The sequence below is a fragment of the Lipotes vexillifer genome, unplaced genomic scaffold (genome assembly GCF_000442215.2).
Source record: "Lipotes vexillifer unplaced genomic scaffold, Lipotes_vexillifer_v1.1 scaffold1288, whole genome shotgun sequence".
NCBI lineage: Eukaryota > Metazoa > Chordata > Mammalia > Artiodactyla > Lipotidae > Lipotes > Lipotes vexillifer.
The window spans coordinates 621,888-648,254 of record NW_006776097.1 but is presented as its reverse complement, the minus strand read 5'-3'; the positions used below and the strand labels follow the sequence as shown (position 1 = coordinate 648,254).

Genomic DNA, 26,367 nt, shown 5'->3' with positions numbered 1-26,367 from the left:
ATCTCCTATACTTTAAATATTGGGTGAATAATTTAATCTGCTTATAATAGTTGAATTTGTGGGAGGTTTGGGCTAGATTTAGTTCAAAATACCCATACACTATGAAATCTCCTGAGTGTAAACTAGGTGCTTTTGTTTAAGCTATACTTTGATTTATCCAAGCACACTTTCCAGTATGCTTCCCTTGTTACGACTTTATCTCCTCTCATATATTTGGTACTTGCTAAGAAGTTATAAGAGTTATTAATACTTGAGAAGGGTGATGGGCTGAGTGTGCATGCTTCACGGCCTGACTCAAGTAAGCGCTCTATTCTTAATTTACTACTAAATTCTCCTTTGGTTTTTAGCTTCATCAAAACTTTTGTATAATAAGAAATATGTTCTTGAAATAGAAAATGTAGCCCATTTTTTCCCATCCCGTAAGTTACACCTTGACCTAATGTTTTTATGTATAATAATTATGCTTACTGTTATTCCTTTTCAGGGTTTGCTGAAGACGGCAGTATACAGACTGAATTAGCAAATGTTGGTGAGGTTTATCGATTATAGAGAGAACATACTCCTTCCTCTAGAGAGGAATGAAGCACCACCATCAAGTCCCTTGAGTTTTAAGCTATTGCTAGTAGTACTCCAGCAAACAATTTTGTTATGATAATTATTTGCATGTAGGGCTAAGCATAGTGGGGTATCTAGTCCCATTTGGGGTCTTAGCTGTCATGTGATCAGTTACTGTTAAAGTCACTTCTGTAGTTCATTTTTAAATAGCTATAGCTTTTTAAGGCTTAGCTAGAACTTAACTTTATTTTTTATTATTCTTTAACACATTTTACACCGATTTTCTATTAATTTGGGTTAATCGTATGACCACAGTGGCTGGCACAAAATTTACCAACCCTAAATAACATAACTTAGTTGAACTTTCATTTATGGCTTAATTTTTATCACTGCTCTTTCCTGTGAGGGCATCGCTAAGCAAAGCATTATGAGCTACTATTTTAGTGTGCTTGATACCTGCTCCTTTTAATCCTTCATGATTTAGAGGATAGTCTGCTTAAGTTATTATGGTAACACTAAAACCTGGTAAAAAATTGAGAGTACTATACTAATTTTCTTTCTACAGATGTCCATTCATTTTAGAAGAAAAGTAACAGGAGAATCAACTTCTCTTATTTTCTATTTTAAAACAGTAACACAAGTCAGTCTAATGAGAATATGGATTATGCTTTCCAGGACACGAAAAAAGTGTAAGTCAGTCACTGAGAGCTGGTATCAACTCTTACCTCCCTCTAATTTTCCCCCACTCATCTCTTACTTTGCACTCAATCTATAGATACTTCTCTACCCAGGTAGAGCAGGGGTCAGCTAACTTATTCTGTAAAGGGTCACAAAGTAAATATTTTTGGCTTTCTGGGCCCTAATATCTCTGATGCAACTACCTAACTCTGCCACTATAGCTTGAAAACAGCCATACACAATATGTAAAAAACAAGAGTGGCTGTATTCCAATAAAGCTTTATTCACAGACACTAAAATCTGAATTTCATAAAATTTTCACATATCATAAAATAGTATTCTGCTTCCAGGATTTTTTTGCCCCCAACCATTTAAAAATGTAAACACTATTCTTAGTTCACGGGTCATACAAAAACAGGCAGCAAGCTGGATTTGGTGGTGTGCAGACCCCTGAGGGAGAGACTTGCTTGTAAGGCAGAGATGCAGTAGGTGACTGGCCCTTCTGTACCTCAGTCAACTGCTTCTTTATCTCTAAACCTAAAACCTGACAGGAAATAATTCTTATTCTACTTTTCAGTCATTTGCAAATCACCTTTCTCTCAAAAAAAGACAAGTTATAATTCTTACTTTCAGGTAGTAACTTTGAAAAATTTCAAGAATTGCTGAAAGAAAATACATCTGGATATCAATTACCTTACCAATAAATAATGTTTCATTCCCCTGAAGAATAAAAAATCTAAAGATAAATAAAAACTATCAAAGAAGGTAGCCGATCATGTCCTAAATATTTTTATAATACTCTGTCCTATGTGCCTTGCCAGGAGACTGCAAACCTCACTGTACCCAATAATTATGACAGAAAAGGAAGGAAGGAAGGAAGGAAGGGAGGGAAGGAGGGAGGGAGGGAGGGAGGGAAAGAAAGGGGAGGGGAGGGGAGGGGAGGGGAGGAAAAGGAAAAGGAAAAGGAAAGGGAAAAGAGAAAAAAGAAAAAAAGAAAAGAAAAAGAGAAGGCATACTTCTGAGCTCAAAATGAAGATTGAATATATCTAGTGAAACTCACCAAGTTGTAAAGATTCATCTAAGAGGAATGCAGAATTTTCCAAAGGCATCTTACACTGTGACAAAATCGGCTTCTAAGTTTCAGCAGCTTTACAGGAAAAACAAAAAACAAAAAACAAAATCTGTAAAACAAGGGCAGCTGTGGAAATAATGTTAACCAAATTCTAAGTAACAATACCGCCAGTATTTTTTCCCATCCACATATACAGCATTAATTGGGGCTTCCTATGTGCCAGGAATAGGGGATGCAGCAATGAACATGTCAGATTCCATCAATTCCTCCGGGAGCTCAGTCTGTAGGCCAACTCCAAATGGGATGAAAGGCTTTAAGAATCATGATGGTGTGAAGGGAAAGCATGGCAGAGATACAAACCAGGCTAGTGGGAACTGGTTAGGAAAGGTTTCCTAAAAAAGAGGCAATTAATGCAAGCATGAGTAGGGTCTGACCAAATAAAGCAAGAGGGGAGGGGAGAGAAAGAACAAGTTTCATTAGAAAGGAATGGCATGTTCAAAGGGCCAGATGTAGGAGAGGATATGGCGTTTGTGTGCAAGTAAAAGAAATCTAGTGTGGCTGCTCAGAGTAAGAAAAGGGATGAGAAGGTCATTCTCTGAGATGAGATGGGCAAGGGAGTAAAGTAAGAAGTGAAGCAATTTGTCCTGCGTCACTCGGTCACACAGGGCTAACAGGCAGAGACCATTTTAAACTCTCACCACTTGACTGCAAAATATTAGCCATTCTGAAGCTCTTCCCAGTCCCCTAGCCTCAAGGGTCTTAGAGGTTGACCTCTGGAAAGGAAGATGAGTCAAAGTCCTGTGGAGGATGATCCTTTCAGAGGGCTTTTGCAAAGGCCTGAGGGAAAACTGCCAGCCTATGAATGGATGAATTGATCAACTGACCATCAGGGGCCCTCCTGCAAAATGATGGGGAAGAAGTCAGTTTCAGCACCATTCTCAGTTACAAATTAATAGTTGCCAAGCATTTTACTATGTGTGAAGCCCAGTTCTAAGTGCTTTACATGTATTAACTAATTCAATCCTCACAACATCCCTATGAGGTAGGTGCTTTTATAAGCCTTTATTTCCAGTATGGTTTTATGAAATAGCCCAATCATGGTCATTAATTTTTATTAACAATTAAAATTATCAGAAATGTTAATGATACTTCTTACCACAATATTAAAAGCATTTTAATTACCGTTAAATCAGAAAAGGACTATTTTAAAGATTAATTAACAAAAACAAAAGACTTTACAACATTAATTTGGTTATTTCTCTGTTAGAGAAAGAGTTGGAAATTTTGTTTCGTGCTCATTCATTCACTTACTATGATAGGTTCTACATATCCAATGATTAGGGGACAAACACACCAAATTCCTGCCGTCATGGAGTTTTAGTCATTGAAATACAATTGGCAATTATGTTTTTGTAACGTTTCCTAAGTTTTTTGAATGAATGATCAACAACCATACAGACAAAATCTGATGCATAGAGGAAAATTAAAACCTGAGGGGAGTGGATTGTGAATGAAAAATATATATACATGTTAAAGAAGGAGGAAGAGGAAGAATAAAAAACTGCTCCACTAAAAAAGTGAACCCTCATGCACTGTTGGTGGGAATGTAAATTGGTGCAGCCATTATGGAAAACAGTATAGAGGTTCCTCCAAAAACTGAAAATAGAACTACAATATGATCCAGCAATTCCACTTCTGGGTATTTATCCAAAGAAAACAAAAACACTAATTTGAAAAGATGTATGTATCCCTATGTTCACTGCAGCATTATTTACAATACCCAAGATACAGAAGCAACCTAAGTGTCCTTCAATAGATAAACAAATAAAAAAGATGTGGTGTATACACAACACACACACACACAAACGAATTGTACTCTACCATAAAAAAGAATTAAATCCTGCCATTTACAACAATGTGGATGGACCTTGAGGATATCATGCTAAGTGAAGTAAGACAAAAAGAAAAAAAATGGTTATGAAGAACCTAGGGGCAGGACAAGAATAAAGATGCAGATGTAGAGAATGGACTTGAGGACAGAGGGAGTGGGAAGGGTAGCTGGGACGAAGTGAGAGAGTAGCATGGACATATATACACTACCAAATGTAAAACAGATAGCTAGTGGGAAGCAGCCACATGGCACAGGGAGATCAGCTCCGTGCTTTGTGAACACCTAGAGGGGTGGGATAGGGAGGGTGGGAGAGAGACGCAGGAGGGAGGAGATGTGGGGACATATGTACACGTATAGCTGATTCACTTTGTTATGGGGCAGAAACTAACGCACCATTGTGGAGCAATTATACTCCAATAAAGATGTTAAAAATAATAATAATAATACCAATACTGAATTATTTCACTCATATGTGGAATCCAAAAAACAAGAAAAATTAAAAAACGAAACAAAACAGAAACAGACTCAGAGAGCACAAACTGCTGCGAGAAGAGGACGATGGATGAAACAGGTGAAGGGGATTAAATGGTATAAAACTTCCAGCTATAAAGTAAGTCAAGGGGATGTAATGGGAATACAGTCAGTAATACAGTAACAACCTTGTAGAGTGACAGAAGGTAAGTGGACTTGTTCTGATTATTTCATAACGTATAAAAATATCTCATCACCATGTTGCATACCTGAAACTAATGTTGTATGTCACGTATAACTTAATTAAAAAAAAAAATCTATTCCACTGAGGAACACACTCGTGAAGAATGAAAAAGAGAAAAGAGAGCACAGCAAAGTACCAGTAATCAGCCCACAATGATGAAGGTCCTTAAGGGACTCAAAACAGTTATAACGATAAAAAGCAGATGAATATTACACGGTAGAGGATTCAAGACTATAACCTAGTGAAGAAAGATTACACCTTAATCCAGCAGTCTTCACACTAGGGACCAGATGGTTTTAGGGAATCAATTTCCAAATCCTTCATGTCTATAATTACCAACCAGCTACGAGAACTAATATCAAGGTCAGAGCATCATACTGCTTTCTCCTTTCCTACAGTGTATTTTTTATCTTCCTTCTTCCAGTTCACAAGATGTATCTCTTACACATCTAAAATTCACTACAATGCATTTCCCTGTAGAAACATCCAGAACACCAAAGGAATAATTTTAAATATTGATATCAAGGGAGTATCCTCTAATGGAAGTACCATATATCCAAGGTGGTCTTGTTTTTCCCTGTCCCATACACCTCTGTTAAGAACAATAAATGACATTAAAAGGCAGATATTCTGGCCTGGCCCCAATGCACTGTTAAAACTTCAGGATGTGAGAATTAAAAAAGCCTTCTGATTAAGAAGCTCATCTGAGAGAATCCAATGAAAACAGTGATGATAAATATTGAAGACAGCTAGAACTTAGTTCATCCGGGTTAAAAGCTTGTGGCCAGATTCCTTACATAATTTATATAGAATTATTTAGAACTCAAGATCTGGGAAGCATCTTAAATTAAAATTCAAGATCTGTACTTTCACCATTCTCAGAGAAATGAGAAAGAAATTAGTACATTCTATCAATCACCTGGGTCTTGTGTCTGTGACGTGAAGATATTTTACATGATTTCAAAGAGTTGAAAAGACCCCTTACTTCAGTTAACATCATATATTCAAGTAAACATACCAAAGTTAAGTTAGTTTTATATTTTCTTGAACATTTATGGAGAAACATTTTTATTAACTTTTATGAAAAGAATACTGCACACAGTAAATCCATATTTTTTAAAAAACTGGGACAAGTCTTTACACTGTCACATTCCATGCATTTCTCTGCTTGTTTTTCATTCCTATATGGACATATTACATATAGATTAGTTTAGCAGGAATATACTGTAAATCCTACTATAAATGATATACTTAACAAAAGCATAAGTGTTTTGTAAACTTCATACTTATTAGTGACCCAACATCTTTTCTTTTTACTATTAATTTCCACTGAAACCAGTCTCATTCTAACATATACATAATATTCATCTATGGATACATAAATTCCATGAAAAGAAAAGTCCCCTCTGAAAAGATACATTTACATCTAGTAATTGTTTAATAATAAAATCAATAATACATTTATGGTATACTCGTAGTAATAATTCCAAAAAAAGCTTTTCTGTTACCACTTAGACCATTATGGTCATAATAAACATTCTGAATTTCAATTTCTATTCATATTTTTGATGCCCAGAAGCATTCTTCAAGTATTGAAAGAAAGGAACTGCCAACCCAGAATTCTATATCCAAACAAAATATCCTTCAGGAAAGAGAGGGAGATTAAAATATCCACAAATGACAGAAAACTAAGAGAATCTGTCATCAGTAGACCTGTCCTAAAAAAAGGAATGACTATAGGAAGTTCTTCTAACAGAAAGGAAATGATAAAAGAAGGAATACTGGAAAATCAGGAGGGAAAAACTGGAAAGAGGAAGAATATGGGTAAATACAATAGCCTTTTTCTTCTCCTAAGTCTTCTATATTATTTTTTATGATTTAAGCAGAAATTAATAACACTGTGTGATACGGTTCTCAATATACAGAGAGAAAATATAAAAGGCAATCACATTAGAAATGAAGGGGGTGGGTAAAGGGAGTTAACCAGTAGACTGTAATAAGTTACCTATACATAAAGTACCTAGAACAACCACAAAAAAGCTATCCAAAGAGATACAATCAAAACATTATAAATAAATCAGGATGGAATCCTAAAGTGTTCAACTAACCCACAGGCTTCTTTTTCTCTCTCCCACTACTACTGAAAAAGGAGCTGAGTTAATGCACAAGATACTCACTCTATCCCCAGGCAAGACAGGAGTGGAACAAGTTTGAGGACATTGATGAGTCACATACTCTAAAGGCAGAATTTTCAAAGCATTTATAATATCAGTTTTGGCATTACTCTCATGCACTGCTCGTGGGAGTAGAAATAGGTGCTGACTTATGGAGAACAATATATCAATATATTAACAAAATTATAAACGTTCCTACACTTTGGTCCAGCAATACAGGGGTTATAACAAGCATTTTTTTAAATGAAACGAAATAGAAAAAGTCAAAGTACAAGACACCTAGTAATGGTTAGGTTATTTCCTAAAACTGTTGTTTCAGGTATGTGTTTATTGAGTGTGTGGGTACTGGGTCACAACATAAAACTTATCTCTTACTATAGGCTGTGGTCAAAGAAGTTTGGAAGCCACTGTTTCACCTCAAAAAGAGCCTGAGGCATAGGGACAAGCTAACACTTTGGAAAGGGAGGGTTCAATGCCTGGATGTGAATAAGCGAAAGGGAAAAAGACATATAAGGAGACAAAGCAAACCCAAGGTAGCACGTTACCGAGCTATGCAGAGCCATGAGAAACATGGCCTCTTTGGGGTGAATGCAGAGGAGATGAGGAAGGGAGAGAATTTATCTGACTGGGGCCAAAGAAGAGACAAGCAATCCATCAAAGTTTGTACCCCAAAGTGTGAATTCCTAAAAGGAATTTCTTGCTTTCCTCAATGACATCATTTTTTTTTAACTTTTTATTTTATATTGGAGTATAGTTGATTAACAATGTTGTGTTAGTTTCAGGTATACAACAAAGTGATTCAGTTATACATATATATGTATCTATTCTTTTTCAAATATTTTTCCCAATTAGGTTGTTATAGAATATTGAGCAGAGTTCCTTGCGCTACACAGTAGGTCCTTGTTGGTTATCCATTTTAAATAGAGCAGTGTGTACCTGTCAATTCCAAATTCCCCAACTATCCCTCCCCCCCCCACTTCCCCCCTGGTAACCATAAGTTCATTCTCTAAGTCTATGAGTCTGTTCCTATTTTGTAAATAAGTACATTTGTGTAATTTTTTTTTAGATTCCATATATAAACAATATCACACGATATTTCTCTTTCTCTGACTTACTTCACTCAGTACAACCATCTCTAGGTCCATCCACCTCACTGCAAATAACTCAATTTCATTTCTTTTTATGGCTGAGTAATATTCCATTGTATATATGTACCACTTCTTCTTTAACCATTCATATGTTGATGGACACTTAGGTTGCTTCCATGTCCTGGCTATTGTAAACAGCATTGCAATAAACATTGGGGTACATGTATCCTTTCGGACCATGTTTTCCTCCAGGTATTATGCCCAGGAGTGGGACTGCATGATCATATGGTAGCTCTATTTTTAGTTTCTTAAGGAACCGCCATACCGTCCTCCATAGCGGCTGCACCAATTTACATTCCCACCAACAGTGTAGGAGGGTTCCCTTCTCTCCACACAGTCTCCAGCATTTTCTGTTTGTGAATTTTTTGATGATAGCCATTTTGACTGGTGTGAGATGATATCTCATTGTAGTTTGGATGTGCATTTCTCTAATAATTAACAATGCTGAACATCCTTTCATGTGCCTCCTGGCCATCTGTATGTCTTCTATGGAGAAATGTCTATTTAGGTCTTCTGCCCATTTTTTGATTGCATTGTTTTTTTTTGATATTGAGCTGCAAAACCTGTTTGTAAACTTTAGAAACGAATCCCTTGTCAGTCACACCATTTGCAAATATTTTCTCCCATTCTGTGGGTTATCTTTTCGTTTTGTTTATGGTTTTCTTCATGGTGCAAAAGCTTTTGAGTTTAATTAGGTCCCATTTGTTTATTTCCATTACTCTGGGAGATGGACTGAAAAAGATATTGCTGTGATTTATGTCAGAGTGTTCTGCCTATGTTTTCCTCTAAGAGTTTTATAGTGTCCAGTCTCACATTTAGGTCTTAAATCCATTTTGAGTTTATTTTTGTGTATGGTATTAGAGAATGTTCTAATTTCATTTTTTTTCCATGTAGCTGTCCAGTTTTCCCAGCACCATTTATTGAAGAGACTGTCTTTCCTCTATTGTATAGTCTTGCCTTCTCTGTCAGAGATTAATTGACCAGAGGTGCATGGGTTTATTTCTGGGCTTTCTATCCTGTTCCATTGATCTATATTTCTATTTTTGTGCCAGTACCATACTGTTTTGATGACTATGGCTTTGTAGTATAAACTGTAAAAAACACAAACACGTGGAGGTTAAACAATATGCTACTAAACAACCAAGGGATTACTGAAGAAATCAAAAAGGAAATCAAAAAATAGCTAGAGACAAATGAAAATGAAAGCACAATGATCTAAAACCTATGTGATGCAGCAAAAGCAGTTCTAAGAGGGAAGTTTATAGCAATACAATCTTACCCCAGGAAACAAGAAAAATCTCAAATAAACAACCTAACTTTACATCTGGAGCAAACAGAGAAAGAAAAAGCAAAACCTAAAGTTAGTAGAAGGAAAGAAATCATACAGACCAGAGCAGAAATAAATGAAACAGAGACAAAGAAAACAATAGCAAAGATCAATGAAACTAAAAGCTGATTCTTTGAAAAGATAAACAAAATTGATAAACCTCTGGCTAGACTCATTAAGAAAAAAAAGGGAGAGGACTGAAATCAATAAAATTAGAAATGAAAAAGGAGAAGTTACACCTGACACCACAGAAATAAGAAGACTCATAAGAGACTACTACAAGCAACTGTATGCCAATAAAACAAACAACCTGGAAGAAATGACAAATTCTTAGAAGGTACAATCTCCCAAGACTGAACCAGGAAGAAATAGAAAAAATGGACAGACCAATCATAAGTACTGAAATTGAAACTGTGAGTAAAAACTCCCAACAAACACAAGTCCAGGACCAGATGGCTTCACGGGTGAATTCTATCAAACATTTACAGAAGAGCTAACACCTATCCTTCTGAAACTGTTCCAAAAAAATTGCAGAGGAAGGAAAATTCTCAAATTTACTCTATGAGGCCACCATCACCCTTATACCAAAACCAGACAAAGACACCACAAAAAAGGGAAATTACAGGCCAGTATCACTGATGGACACAGACGCAAGAATCCTCAACAAAGTACTAGCAATCTGAATCCAGCAATACATTAAAAGGATCACACACCATGATCAAGTGGGATTTATACCAGGGAAGCAAGGATTTTTCAATATCCACAAATCAATCAATGTGATACACCACATCAACAAACTGAAGAATAAAAACCATATGATCATCTCAATAGATGCAGGAAAAACTTTTGACAAAATTCAACACCCATTTATGACAAAAACACTCCAGAAAGTGGGCATAGGGGGAACATACCTCAACATAATAAAGGCCATATACGACAAACCTCCAGCTAACATCATACCCAATGGTGAAAAGTTAAAAGCATTCCCTCTAAGATCAGAAACAAGACAAGGATGTCCCCTCTTGCCACTTTTATCCAACATAGTTTGGAAGTCCTAGCTATGGCAATCAAAGAAGAAACAGAAGGAATCCAAACTGGAAAAGAAGAAGTTAAACTGTCACTGTTTGCAGATGACATGATACTATACATAGAAAATCCTGAAGATGCTACAGAAAAGACTACTAGAGCTCATCAATGAATTTGGTAAAGCTGCTAACAACGAAAGATCAGAAAGAGAAATTCAAGAAACAATCCCATTTTCCATCACACCAAAAAGAATAAAATACCTACAAATAAACCTACCTAAGGAGACAAAAGACCTGTACTCTGAAAAGTATAAGATGCTGATGAAAGAAATCAAAGGACTCAAACAGATGGAAAGATATACCATGTTCTTGGATTGGAAGAATCAACATTGTCAAAATGACTATACTACCCAAGGCAATCTACAGATTGAATGCAATCCCTATCAAATCAGCAATTTTTCACAGAACTAGAACAAACAAATCTTTAAATTTTTATGGAGACACAAAAGACCCCAAATAGCCAAAGCAATCTTCAGAAAGAAAAATGAAGCTGGAGGAATCTGGCTCCCTGACTTCAGACTCAGTGACACCATTTTCTTTGCTTACTTTTTTAAGGTAAATTTTAAATAATGCATGTGGCTTCATTTGTGGTTCACATTATATTTCTATTGGATAATGCAAGCGTAGAGCCTGGAGTGCTGCAATTTCTTTTTGCACTCAGCAGCTGATTTGTCGAAGAGATGTGAAACATCTTCTGCTGTGATTTTTCTTCTCTTTGCTATTATGGGCAGAAATGAAAGTTTCTGAATTCTCAACTGTGTTCAATGAAAACTAAAAGCAGCCTACAAAAATAGTGTCTCCAGGCTTCTTTAATAACTTCTTGAAAGATGATGCAATAACTTGGGCAATACAAAAATCAGACTGAAAAAAAGGATGCAATAGCGACAAACTTTTCCATATTCTATCACCCTTCTACACGATTCCATTATTCTTCTATTTTCATGTTATCTTTTAAGGAAAGATGGCAATAACTGGTGAGTCATGATAAAAGAAATCTTAAAATGTTGAAACACACAATGTTTAAAGGTAAGAGAATATAATTAATGAAAGATAGAGATTTATTCAATTTTTTAAAAGTACATTTTGTTTTGTTCTTTAGGAGACCTCAAAGAATAATAATCATGAAATACTAGTTCTTATAAATAGTTGGAATGCTTAAAAAATCAAAAAGTCTATAATTAAATCCAATGGATACTGATGGTACACTAAGGGTTAATCAAAAATTGCTAAGTAAAAGGTAACTGATAAAGCATTTTTCTTGTCTGTCCTATCAAACTATATTTCAAGGTAACCAAAGAGACCTAATTGGTGAGGGGTAGTCCTTCAAAGAATTTTAGCTAGTAAGAACAAAAAGAAATTACATAAATAGATGGGCAACAATCATCAATGGATTTTAAAGCCATGGGGAGAAAAAGTGATAGTGAATTGCACAACAGATCATGCTGTCACCAAATGAGTGCACCTGATCAATCTTACAAACTCCAAAAGTGAGACAGACATTATGTTCCTCCCAATGTAATGAAATATGTAGTACATCGTACTACTTATAAAATGTTCTTGTGTAAAAGAGTCACACTGGAATCTATCAAACCTTTATATCGTATGTTCTTAACAGTAGCAATGTCACACCCAGGGGTGAAAAATATCTTCAATAGTAGTATATTAAAATGATTTCTAGCCCTCCAAAGCACAGTGCTATATCTATTCTTGGGTTTCAGACAGCAGACAATAAAGGAAAAAAAAATGTCTAGGGCCTCCCTGGTGGCGCAGTGGTTGGGAGTCTGCCTGCCGATGCAGGGGACACGGGTTCGTGCCCTGGTCCGGGAAGATCCCACATGCCGCAGAGCGGCTGGGCCCGTGAGCCATGGCCGCTGAGCCTGTGCGTCCGGAGCCTGTGCTCCGCAACAGGAGAGGCCACAGCAGTGAGAGGCCCGCATACCGTGGAAAAAAAAAAAAAAAGGCTAAAAAGGGCCCTTAAAGGAGTAAAAAAAGAGGTTGAGAAACACTGCTTTAGATCAAACTTTCAGTTTAAATTAATACAGAAAAGGAATAAGTAAAATGACATCAGGAAGAAGCAATCAGATAAATCTAGAATGTGAAATATTATACAGAATAATTGACCTAGTTTCTTCAACATGGAGGGAAAAAAGGGAAAAGGGGGTGGGGGGTTGTCAACTGTCCTAAATTTTAAAAAGCCTCAGAGCCTTTAGTTTCAGAAATATTTACATTTACATTTAGAAATATTTACAATGAATTATATGTGGAATATGCTTCAAACAGCTTTAGGAGAGGGTACATGGGTGAGGGTATGGATGAAACAAGACAGGTTCTGAGTTGATAGTTATTAAAGCTGGGTGATCGGTAGTTTATTCTAATCTGTATACTGTTGTATATGTTTTCCATTACAACAAAGTATGTGTTATTTGAGGAAGATTTTTCATTGTTAAGAAACTGGAGCATTACTGTGTAATACATACTTGTGGCAAACATTTTCTATCAAAGGTGATCTACAAACTGATAACACTCTTCCAAATACATTGTACTCTTAAAGAAAAAGGACTCAAGGGCTTCTCTGGTGGCACAGTGGTTGGGAGTCTGCCTGCCGATGCAGGGGACGCAGGTTCGTGCCCCGGTCTGGGAGGATCCCACATGCCGCGGAGCGGCTGGGTCTGTGTGCCATGGCCGCTGGGCCTGCGCATCCGGAGCCTGTGCTCCGCAACGGGAGAGGCCACAATGGTGAGGGGCCCGCGTACCGAAAAAAAAAAAAAAAAAAGGACTCAAGAGCAAAAAAAAAAAAAAAAAGGACTCAAACATTACAACCAATTGTTAGTACCTCATTTGAATCCTGATTCAGACAATATCAAAAGTATTTTTGAAACAACTGAAAAAAGTCTGAATAAGGACTAAGCATTATATGATATTAAGAAATTATGGTTAATTTGGTTAGATGTAGTAATGATACTGAGTTTATGAAAGAAAATATCCTTATTTTTTAAAGAAACATAGAATTACTTAGGGGTGAAGTGACAATTTCTTCCATTCTTTTCTTTCTTTCTTCCTTCCTTCCTTTCTTTCTTTCAAGAAAACCTGGAGAATGAAAGAGATAATGACAAACACTCAGTTTTGCCTCTCTTCCCTTTGGAAAGCCTACTGGTAAGACAGCACAGAAGAACAAAAAGTAAGATCTATAAAACAATGGAGAAGGAAATTATGAAGAGATGAAATGATACAGTAGATTTCTGGAGAGCAGAAAGCAGATCCAAGTGTATTAACAGGTTAAGCACATGCAAAATTCACACATAAAGGGACTACAGTGGAGTTCTGAGTCAACTGTCCTGAGACTCTAAGCTCTAGAGTTAGCAGGTACAGAGGCTGAATACAAGTGACCTAGGAAAAAGCTTTACCTGTCTCCTTTCTCTGCGCCCCTTCCCTGGCTAAGCAAGGCCAGTATCACCCCTAGGCCCAAAAGTGCACCACTCTTTTCTAAAGAAATCTAGCAGAAATTTAGCAAACTGCTCAGAAAGAAACTCAGAAAGATGGGTGTTAGTGTCCACAGAGCTCATGTCAATATGACAACCGGAAAGCTCCTGAAAATAGCATTAGGTTCCCTGCTCTTAGGCTCTAAACCTAAACTTGCCAGCAGACAAGACACTCCATCTATGTACAAAGAATTACCAACCAGTCTTTTCAAACAGAGATGGCAATTGGAAAAAAAATCCACCTATACAACGAGAAAAAACCCCCACCGTAGCTACCTAAAATAATCAAGATAATCTGGTAGCAATATACATGAACCAACAATAATAATTTCTAGTCATATGAGGAAAAACCGCAGCTAGAAAAAGACCAAGATAAATAAGTAGATCAACTAACCCCAGAAGACTCATACATTATTCAGGGTACAGAAGAAAAGGATAAAAAACAAAATTCTTTAAGATACTCCTAAAGACACTGCATTCAATACAACAAAAACAGAATGCTACATATTTAACAAACAATAACACAGATTTTACTACACCGAGAACTGTTGTAAATGCTTTACAAATATGAACTCCTTTGCCCACAAAGTAGTTATTATCCTCATTTTGTAGTTCAGAAACTGAGCACAGAGAGGTTAAATAACTTACCCAAGGTCACATGGTTATTAAGTCGTGGAGCTGGGAACTTAACTCACACAGTCTGGCAGTCTAGTTCCATTGTATATGTTTTTAACTACTATACCATGTTGCCTCTTTTTTTTTTTTTTTTTTTTTTTTTGGTGGTGGGCGGGCCTCTCGTTGTTGTACGCGGGCCTCTCACTGTTGTGGCCTCTCCTGTTGCGGAGCACAGGCTCTGGACGCGCAGGCTCAGCGGCCATGGCTCACGGGCCCAGCCACTCCGCGGCGTGTGGGATCTTCCCGGACCGGGGCATGAACCCGTGTCCCCTGCATTGGCAGGCAGACTCTCAACCACTGCGCCACCAGGGAAGCCCACCATGTTGCCTCTTGAAATGATATGAACAAAAAAATAAGCAAAGCTACTGGAATACTTACAATCTGGTTACAGACATTCACAGAAAAGTAGGAACATATAGTTGAAGAAATCTGTAAGAATACAGAATAAAAAGGCAATGACAGAAAACATGAGAAGAGGTAAAAGACATAAGGACCAAACCAGAAAGCCAAAATTCTGCTAGTGAGCATTCCAAAGTGGGAGAACATAGAAAACCAAGAAATATTACCAAAAAAATAATGGAGAACATTTCCCATACCTGGAGGGAGACATCTGCATTTCAACTGAAAGGGCCTACCTACCCCAGAGAGTTCAGATAGAATAATAATAACTCATACCTAGACATGTAACTATAAAATTCCAGAACTACAAAGACAAAGATAAGATACTAAAGCTTCCAAAGACAAGGGGAAAGGGTCATTAAAAAGTAACAAGACTCAGGAGTAGCACCAGACTTCCTACCATCTTGATCTAAACACAACAGAGCAAAACCCTTAAGTTCTAAAGGAATTTAATCTGAATCTAAATTTCTACACCCAGACAAACTATCAAGCAATTATGAACGAGGCGAAAAAGCCATGTTCAGGCATGCAAGAATGTTTACATCTTAAGTGCCCTGTATACTGAAGTTAATTTAGAATATACTCCAGCAAAAAGAAGGAGAATGCCATAAAAGACAAAAGATGTGATATCTAAGAAACAGTAAGTCTAACCCAGAAATGCAGTGAAGAAGTATCTCAGAATGACAGAAATACAGCAGGCTTCCAACTCATGAAGACTGAAGCAGAAAGTAGGACAACTCTAAAAGGGATGTCTCCAGGAAAACCAGGGATTCCATCCAACAAATAACAGATATTGTGATTCAAGCAGGAAACATTTTGACCAAGGAGAAAAAGGCAATTACAGACTGTAGTGGGGAAAGATGAACAATATTAAGCAAACTAATCAGAATATAAAGTCAGAATATAAGGCAAACTAGTGGCATGACTGTGAAAAAAACTTATGAACTGTAAGTAAAGATAACCAACCTTACCTTGATATCACATCTTTTATTTTTTTGAGTTCCATTATCATAACTTTGTACCCATGGAAAATAAATAGCTCAATGATTAACTGTAATTCATTTTGTTCAGCTTTTAGAATCAACCTACCTAAAAGACTGAATGTCTTAAATCTCATTACATAACAGAATGTAAATGTTATGTGATCAACCTGGTCAAATACAAAAGAAAAGGTAAAATGGAAGTGAAGGAGTAGAAAAGACAAGATGGAGAAATGGATAAAGGCCCTACTATCCTTATCTTACACAGTAGGGATTTAAAATATAATGTCCAAGAAACATTTTATTTACAGTTGCAAAGATACTAATAAAAGAATTACAATGTTTCAAACTTTAGGATGAAGAGATATGAGAGATTAAGGACAGCATAAGTGAATTAAATCCTCATCTTAGAAGAATCAAGAGAATAATTTAAAGTCAATTAATCAAGAAATAAAAGCAGATCCCAACAAAGAAAAGTCTGGGACCAGATGGCTTCATGGGAAAATTCTCCAAAACATATGAAGAAGAACTAACACCAATCCTCCTCAAACTCTTCCAAATAATTAAATAGGAGGGAACATTTCCAACTCATTTCATGATGCCAGCATTACCCTGATAGCAAAACCAGAAAAAGACACAACAAGAAAACTACAGACTAATACTCCTGATGAATAATGATGCAAAAATCCTCAACAAAATACTAACAAGTCAAATTCAATAGCACATTAAATGTATTATATACCATGATCAGGTGGAATGCAAGGATGATTCAAAACATGAAAATCAATCAGTGTCATATACCACATTAACAGAATGAAGGGGAAGGAAATACCTCAATTGATGAAGAAAAAGCATCTGACAAAATTAAGCACTCTTTCATAATAAAAACACTACACTAGAAACAGAAATAAAGCACCTCAACATAATAAAAGCCATATATGAAATGGTCACAGCTAACATCATACTCAACAATGAAAACTGAAAGCTCTTCCTCCAAGATTATGGACAAATCAAGGATGCCTACTCACATCACTTATATTCAACACTGTGCTCAAAGTCCTAGCTAAAGCAATTAGGCAAGAAAAAAAAAAGTCATCCAAATATGGAACGAAGTAGCAAAAAATCACCTCTGTTCACAGATCACATATGCAGAAAATATCTATTCAGTAATAATTGATATGTTTATCTTTCATTCTAGTAATGTGGTCTACACATTTATTGATTTGTGTATACTGAACCATCCCTGCATCTCGGGGATAAATCTAACTTGATCATGGTGTCTGATTCTTTTAATGTGCTGCTGAATTCAGTTTACTAGTAGAGTTTGCTGATAATTTTTGCACCTATATTCCTCAAGGATTTTGGCCTGTAGTTTTCTTTTCTTGTAGTATGCTAATCTGGCTTTGGTATCGAGTATTCCTTCTTCAATTTTTTGGAAGGGTTTAAGAAGGATTGGTGTTAAGTATTCTTTAAATGTTTGGTAGAACGTTTCACCAGTGAAACCATCTGGTCCTGGCTCTTCTTTGCTGCAAGGCTTTTGGTTACTGTTTCAATCTCCTTATCCATTATTGGTCTGTTCAAATTTTCTACTTCTTCATGATTCAGTCTTGGTAGGTTGTATGTTTCTAGGAATTTATCCATTTCTTCTAGATTAACCAATTTCTTGGCATGATTGTTCATAGTAGTCTTGTATTTTCCTTTGTATTTCTGTTGTGTCAGTTGTAATGTCTCCTCTTTAATTTCTGATTTTTTTTTGAATTTTTTTTATACAGGTTTTTATTAGTTATCTATTTTATACATATTGGTGTACATATGTCAGTCCCAATCTCCCAATTCATCCCACCACCACCACCACCCCCTGCCACTTTGCCCCCTTGGTGTCCATATGTTTGTTCTCTACATCTGTTTCTGATTTTGAGTCTTCTTTTTTCCTTAGTCCAGCTAAAGATTTGTCAATGTTATCTTCTCAAAAAAAAAAAAAAAAAAAAAAAAAAAAAAAAAAGACAAGAAACAGCCATTAGTTTCATTTATCTTTTATATTGTTTTCCTGGTCTCTTTATTTCTGTGCTAATCTTTGTTATTTCCTTCCTTCTGCTAACTGCTTTAAATGTCTTGGAGCATTTTCCTATGAAGCCATCTGGTCCCAGGCTTTTCCCTTCTAGTTCCTTGAGGTGTAGTTAGGTTGTTTATTTGTGATCTTTCCCCCCGCCCCTGAATCTAGACATTTATTGCTATGAAGTTCCCTCTTAAACTGCTTTTGCCACATACCATCTGTTTTGGTATGTTGTATTTCCATTTTTGTTTCTTTCAAGGTATTTTTTAATTTCCCTTTTGATTTCTTCTTTAACTGATTGGCTGTTTAGGAGTGTGTTATTTAATTTCCACACAATTGTTCATTTTTCAATTTTCCTCTTATCGATTTCAAGTTTAACACCATTGTATGGAAAAGATAGGTGGTACAATACCAACCTTCTTATGTTTACTAAGGCTTGTTTTGTGACCTAACATATGACCTATCCTGGAGAGTTTCCATGTACACTTGAGAATACGTATTCTGCTGCTGTTGGGTGGAATGTTCTGTATACGTGTTAGGTCTATTTGGTCTAAGGTATATTTCACGTCCAGTGTTTTCATTCTTCTAGATGACCTATCCATTGCTGAAAGTGGGGGTGCTGAGGTCCCCTACTATTACTTAATTGTTGTCAACTTCTCCCTTAAGATCTGTTCGTATTTGCTTAATATTTTTAGGTACTCCAATGTTGGGTGCATATATATCTGCAACTGTTATATCCTCTTGATGAATCAATCCCTTTTTCATTGTATAATGACAGTCTTTGCCCCTGTTATCGTTTTTGATTTAAAGTCTATTTTGTCTGATATAAGGTTAGCTATCCCTGCTCTCTTTGGTTTCCAATTGCATGGAGTATCTTTTTCCATTCCTTCCCTTTGAGCCTACATGTATCCTTAAGGTGAAATGAGTTTCTTATAGGCAGCATATAGTTGATCTTGGTTTTTAATCCAGGCAGCTACTCCATGAGTTGTGACTGGAAAATTTTATCCATTTACACTTAAAGTAATTATTGATAGGTAAGAACTTTCTCATGCCATTTTATTAAATGTTTTCTGCCTGTTTTGTAGTTCCCTTGTTCCCTTCTCCATCTTGTGAACTGATGATTTTCTTTGTGAACTGATGATTTTCCATAGTGGTATGCTTTGACGCCCTTCTCTTTATCTTTTGTCTATCTACTGCAGGTTTTGTTTTATGATTATCATGAGGCTTATATAAAACATCTTCTAGCTATAACAGTCTACTTTAAGCTAACAACTTAGATCATACACAAGAACTCTAATCTTTTACTTTACGCTTTTGATGTCACAATTTACCTCTTTTAATATTGTGCATCCATTAACAAATTACTGTAGCTATAGTTACCTTTTTTAATATTTATTTATTTGGCTGTGTTGGGTCTTAGTTGCAGCATGTGGGATCTTCGTCGTGGCATGCAGGATCTTTAGTTGCAACATGTGGGATCTTTAGTTGCAGCATGTGAACTCTTAGTTGCAGCATGTGGGATCTAGTTCCCTGACCAGGGATTGAACCTAGGCCCCCTGTATTGGGAGCGTGGAGTCTTAGCCACTGGACCACCGGGGAAGTCCCATAGCTATAGTTACTTTTAACACAGTTGTCCTTTAAACCTTTATATTAGAGTTAAGTGATTAACTTAACCACCATGTTACTCTCAATACTCTCATATTATCTAATACTCTGAATTTGACTATATACTTACCTTTACCAGTATGTTTTATATTTCCATATGTTTTCATGTTACTAATTAGCATCCTTTGCTTTCAGCTTGAAGAACTCCTTTCACCATTTCTCATAAGGCAGATCTAGTAGTGATGAATACCCTCAGCTTTTGTTTGGGAAAGTATCTCTCCTTCATGTATATAAAACAATTTTACTGGGTAAAGTATTCTTGATTGGCAGTTTTCTTCTTCGGGCACTTTGAATATATCATCCCCCGTACTCATCTGCAAAGTTTCTGCTGATAATTCTGTTGATAGCCTTATGGGGGGGTTCCCTTATATGGGAAGAATTTATCTTGCTGCTTTTAAAATGTGCTGGATTTTACAGAGTTGTATTATAACATGTCTTGGAGAAGATCATTTCCAGTTGAAATTTTGGGGTGACCTATTAGCTTCAACCCTCATGAACCTGGATATCCAAATCTCTCCCCAGATTTGGGAACTTCTCAGCCATTATTTCTTTAAATTAGCCTTACGCTTCTTTCTCCCTCTCTTCTCTTCTGGGATTCCAATAATGAGTAGATTGTTTCTTTTAATGGCATTCCATTATTTACACAGGCTTTCTTCACACTTTCTCATTCTCTTTTCTTTTTGTTTCTCTGATTGGATGGTTTCAAATGACCTGTCTCCTCATCCATTATTTCTTTCTTCTGCTTGGTCAAATCTGCAGTTGAAGATTTCTAAGAAATCTTCCGTTCAGTAATTGTATTCTTCAACTCTAGGATTTCTGTGTTTTTTTACTAATGGTTTCCATTTCTTTGTTATACTTCTCATTTTGTTCACTCATTGTTTTCCTACTTTCATTTACTTGTATATATTATTCCTTTAATAGTTCAGTGAATTTCTTCAAGAGGATTATTCTCAATTCTTTGCCAGATAGTTCACAGATCTCTTCCTTTGGGGGCAGTCATTGGAATTTTGTCAGTTTCCTTTGATGGTGTCATGTTTCCCTGATGATTCATGATCCTTGTGGCTTACACTGGAGTCTGCACATTTGAGAAAATGGGCACCTCTTCTAGTCTTTACAACATGCTTCAGCAGGCAGTCCTTCACCAGTCAGCCCATCCAGAGATTCTGGGTGACACATAAGGTGGTTTCCACAGGCAAGTTTACTGCTGGAGCCATGGGGTGGGCAGGTGTGGTGCCTGGGTCAACAGGTGGGCAGGCCAGATGCTTGCATATTCAGGGACCATCCTGGTGCCTGGGTACAAGAGGGAGGACCTGATTCAGGGCCCGCAGAAGCCGGTCTGGAGTCTAGTTCCACATGGGCCAGACTTGAGCTGGGGTGTGTCAGGGACCTGTGGTCATGGTAGTTGGCCAGGTGCTGAGCCCAGCTGGGAGTCTGCGTTCACAGGCATTGATTAGGAACCAGGGGCCACAGAGGCAGTTGGTGCTGGGATGTGCCATGACCTGGGTTCATGGGAAACTGCCAGTAGCCTGGTGCTATGGAAGATGCCCAGGATCATGGAAGGCAGCTGGTGCTGAGGTGAGTCAGGAGCCTGCTGAGGGCCTGGTGCCACAGTACTTGACCAGCACCAAAGTAACCCTGTAGCCTGGGTTCACAGGAGCTGGCTAGTGCTACAATGGATCAGGGGACTGGGTTTGCTGGAATTCTCATGACCTGGAGCTGAGGAGTCACAGGAGCTGTCTGGGGCCACTGGAGCTGACAGACCCTAGGTAGAGATGGGACCTGGGTTTGCAGGAGCAAAATTGACGTTTTGGCAAGGGATGAGTGTTAGGAATCCCTATGCTGCCAATTTGGTCTGATGATCAAATCTCACATATTACTGCTAATCTTTAATAATTAAAGATTTCAGAAACTTAAAAATAAAGTTTTGAACATATGGTTTAAATCTTACTACTTAAATAAAATGTGTTTGACCAACTAAAGTTGTCAGAGCATTAATTTTCTTAACTGGATGATTAGTAGACTATTATGAGTGAGAACTCTCAACTGGCACAAACCAGAGAAGTTACACTTGGGCAGCTAAGTTATAATGTGGAATATTACTCCCACTTACAGTTTAGTATTCCTGTGGTGTGAAAGTTAATCTCGAACTCCTTAAGGAGCTTAGAGTCTAACTGGATTATATACAACTAAATATTCTTTTAGATAGGAAGATAAATTGCAAGACTCTCGGTATATACAATAATGTTAAAGTATTTGCTAAATATGAATAGAGTAAATATACATAAAAATATGGATACAATAGTTGTTTCTGCATTTACCTGTGCTCAAAAAACTACTGAGTATATACTATGGCCAAGCATTTTAGGTACCAGGGCTGTATGACTGAACAAAACAAAGTCCCTACAATTAGAAACTATGACTTATGTTAGCAATATAATATTTTCATTTTTATTCTTATAATATCTACGGAAAGCACTCACTAGTAACACCTTTAGAGATTTTAAAATGTCAGGGCCTTCAAAAAATAAAGGTAGTGACAGGCAGAGTGAGCCTAGCCTAAGGAAGAAGAGATACTCTCCTCTAAACATATACAGGCATATGGCTTCATGAGAGTTGAAAGAATAGAATAAACATTTGTTTCAGGTTGGGTATTGTTCCTGTGGTGCCATTAGACTCTTGCTGTATACTGTAAACCATATGATTATAATAATTATTTTAGGGCTGGTAATCACAATGTAGTACAACCTAGGGTAAGTGACACACATTTATAGAACATTTCATTACTACGGGATCTTTTAAAACATGCATTAATGTTTTAGAACAAAGACAAACAAGAAAATGTCAGATTTATTGAAAAGCAAAGGTTTAGATTGTGTCTAGAAGTCAGTAGATAAGTTCCCAATCTCCTACACCTTCAGCAAGTACTTTGTAATTGATTTAAGTATAACCATAAAGATCTTTAATTATTAAAATGATGTAAATTACATTCCAAGGGAAAAAAAATCTTAATATTATTTCTAAAATACTGAATTTTTTAAATGTTGAAAAAGTATTTGGAGACCAAGACTTTATTGCTATAAAGATAAATTACTAACACCATATTCCATAAATCTTCCACTACACTGGGGATTTACTCTCGGTCTTTTTGATGATTTGCTGTGTAATGCTGTTCCTCTAAGCTAACTGTTTAGATATAATCCCTATATGCTTAATTTTCTTATGTGTAAAGTTACTTGAATTATCAAACTACAATATACTGACAGAGTGTCAAGCTGTAAAAACTGGCTTGGCCAGTCAATTTGGGAAACTGGAAAACAAATATTATACACATTCAACAAATGACACTGTGAACTAGTCTGCCTATATACGTTTTCAAGTAATATTAAATCACAGGGCAAAACTTCTTTCTCTTTTGCCCTAAACCTTATCTATAGTCCCTCTCTCATAGTGAATCTGCAAAAGGATGTAATAATATTCTGAAAATAGATAATAACTACAGCAACAGGTTGTGAATAAATAAAGCAATATAAAGTGGCATCTTAAATAATAACCAATACCTTCACTATATAAGCAGTAAAATTTTCATATAGTTATTTGCCAAATATCCTTGTTAAAGATGTCACTCTTTACTTATATTTAAAATACTCCCTAGAAATTAAAGAGAAATTACCTTTGAAATATATCATAAGTCCTCAGGGGCTGTGAGTATAGGCTTTGATTTGTATTTCCTGACCCAAGTAAGGGCCCTTTTCTTGTCTGAAAGATGTTTATTTAGATTAAAATCTTAAAGTACTCCAAATATTTTATATGAATCTTTTACTCACTACTGAAATCAAATTAACTATTTCATCAATTAAAGATAAGTAGTATATGCCCAAAGTCACAGAAAGCTACCTGCTATCTTCATTTGTAAATGGAAGAGAAGCCTGGCAACTGGTGCCTGAAAAATTTTTTTAATACTTTCAGTATAAATTAATTTTAATCAAATATCAAAAAACAACTAGAGCATTTTTTACTTTATGCAAAGGAATAAAGTTCCACTTAACATTTACTGGATAAGAAGCTATTGTGCAAAGACAGTTTATAAGCTTTTATTTTGTTTGTATATCCTGTTAGTCTCTTAAAACTTGCACATTATTGATGTAATACATGCACATGGTTTTAAAAAAAACAAATAGTAAAAAACTGCAGTCCTGTTCGCTAGAAGCATTCACTTTCACCTATTTGTAGTTTTTATATTTATCTCTGTAATTATATATAACATGTCTGTATTTCTTGACTAACTTCAAATTATGTCTACTGACGCCTTGCTATGAAACAGGAAGATTTAGTTCACATATACTGTCTTCAATCTGCTTTCTTCTCTCCTCATTCTAATGGCAATCAATCCTATCTGAGCACTTGATATGTAGTTAGTAAGACTGAGAAACTGCATTTTAAATTTTACTCAACTTTAATGAATTTAAATTGCTAGATGTAGCTAGTGGTTATCATATTAGATGGGCAGTTCTAAATTATTCCTACCTTTAGGAATGTACAAAAGTTTTCTTTATGAACTAGTACTACAATCAATTTTTGTATATGTTCTATAAATGCCTGGAAAGAAGGTATAGTCTCTATTTTCAAGGTAGGATTCAGTTTATCCATCAAATTTTGCTTATTAATTGGGATATTTAGTTGTTCTATAGCCTTAATTTCTTGTTCACTTGATACACTTTGGTCTAAGAGAGATCCATTAAAGTCCACCAGTAAAGTTTTTCTGAATAACTTTCCAGGATCACTTTTACTTTTTGAATATTAATGCTCTACTATTTTTGCAGGTATATTTGGTATTTCTTCATTGTAAATTATAAACTTTACAATCAAAATACCCATCTTTGTCTCATTTAATTCTATCTTCTCTCCATATTTACATTTTACAGATAATCTGTTACTTTAATAACATTTTTATTAAAATAATACTTTTATAATCGTATCATATGTATTGAAGTCCGTCTTCCATTTCTTCATGTTACCTATTAGTTCTCCACTATAAGCTATGTTAAGATGTTACACTTTCACATCACCAGATTTCAACCAAAAACATGATCTTTCTTACAGTCTACCTTTCTGCTGTTCGATATACTTCTATTACTACACTTGTTGATTTTAAATGCTATGGACTTCTAGTTACTACACAGGAGGCAACTAGCATACTTAGCGCACTTATTCAAGCTCCCACCTTCTTTCCCCTTTTCTTCTGAATTGTTAGTTGTTTCATTATTAGGGTATAGAGCAGACTAAGGTCTGCTTAAATATCAATTTCTCAATGAAGACCTTTCTGTCCACACAATTAAAAATTATAAATCCCTCTGTACCCACCCCAACACTCCAGCCCCCTCCCCCAATTTGTTTTCCTCCATAGTATTAATCACCATCTAACATACATTTAAGTTAAGAGTTTCTCATCTGGTTTCCCCCAGTTGGAATGTAAGCTCCCCAAGGGCAGGCCTTTTTGCATTCTTTGTTCACTGCTGTAACACCAGCAACTAGAACAGTGCCTGGCACACAGTAGATGTTCACTAGGTACTTGCTGAACAAACAGGATAAAGTCCACTACTAAAAGTATATTCTGTTAAAACTGTTAAAAAGCTTTACTGAGAGAAATTAAAGGCCTAAATGAATACAGAAGTATATTATGTTTATGGTATTGGAGGACTTCCATTACCAGATTTAAAGCTACAGTAATCAAGACTTTGAGGTACTGATGTAAAGGTAAGTATAAAGTTCACTATATAAAATAGAGTTCAAAAAAAGACCCACAAACATGATTAATTGATTTTTGACAAAAGTGACAAGGTAATTCAGTGGAGAAAAAGAATAGTCTCTCAACAAATGGTGCTACAACAACTGTTTATGTGGAAAAAAATTTTTTAAGAATCTCAACCCTTTTTCATATCACATATAAAAATCAACTGAAATGAATCATATACTTCAAAGTAGACAAACATTTCTTAGGACACAAAAATATGAAGAATAAAAAAATTAATCAATTGGATTTCATCAAAATTTAAAACTTTGCTCTTCAGATACCATTAAGAAAATATAAAGAGCAGCCATAGATTGGAAGATCAAATTTTCACAATTCTAATATCTGATAAAAGCCTCATATCAGAATATATTTACAAAAACAAAATCAAACCTCTTACATCTCAGTAAATGAGCAAACAACCCAATTTTTTAAATGGGTAAAAGATCTGAGCAGACACCTCACAAGAGAAAATATATGAATGACCAATAAGCACACATAAACATGCTCAATATCATGTCACTAGGGAAATGCAAATTAAAACCACAATGATTTAACATTACATACCCACTAGAATGGCAGAAATTCAAAAACGCTGACAATACCAAGCGTTAGCAAGAATGCAGACCAACTGAAAATCTCACATTGCTGAAGGGAATGTAAAATGGTAAAACCACTTTAGA

The 26,367-nt window shown here is 36.0% G+C and overlaps 1 protein-coding gene across 2 annotated transcripts in view; it reads right to left on the bottom strand.

The window, feature by feature from the left end:
• Positions 1 to 2,401, bottom strand: part of CLOCK (clock circadian regulator) — a 90,895-nt gene extending 88,494 nt beyond the window's left edge. Inside the window, exon 1 of one of the 2 annotated variants that reach the window (XM_007450264.1) lies at positions 2,250 to 2,401. The gene's annotated coding sequence lies outside the window, so the exon portion shown is untranslated. The remainder of the gene's footprint in view (positions 1 to 2,249) is intronic. The other variant, XM_007450263.1, reaches the window with a different exon arrangement.
• Positions 2,402 to 26,367: the final 23,966 nt, after the last annotated feature.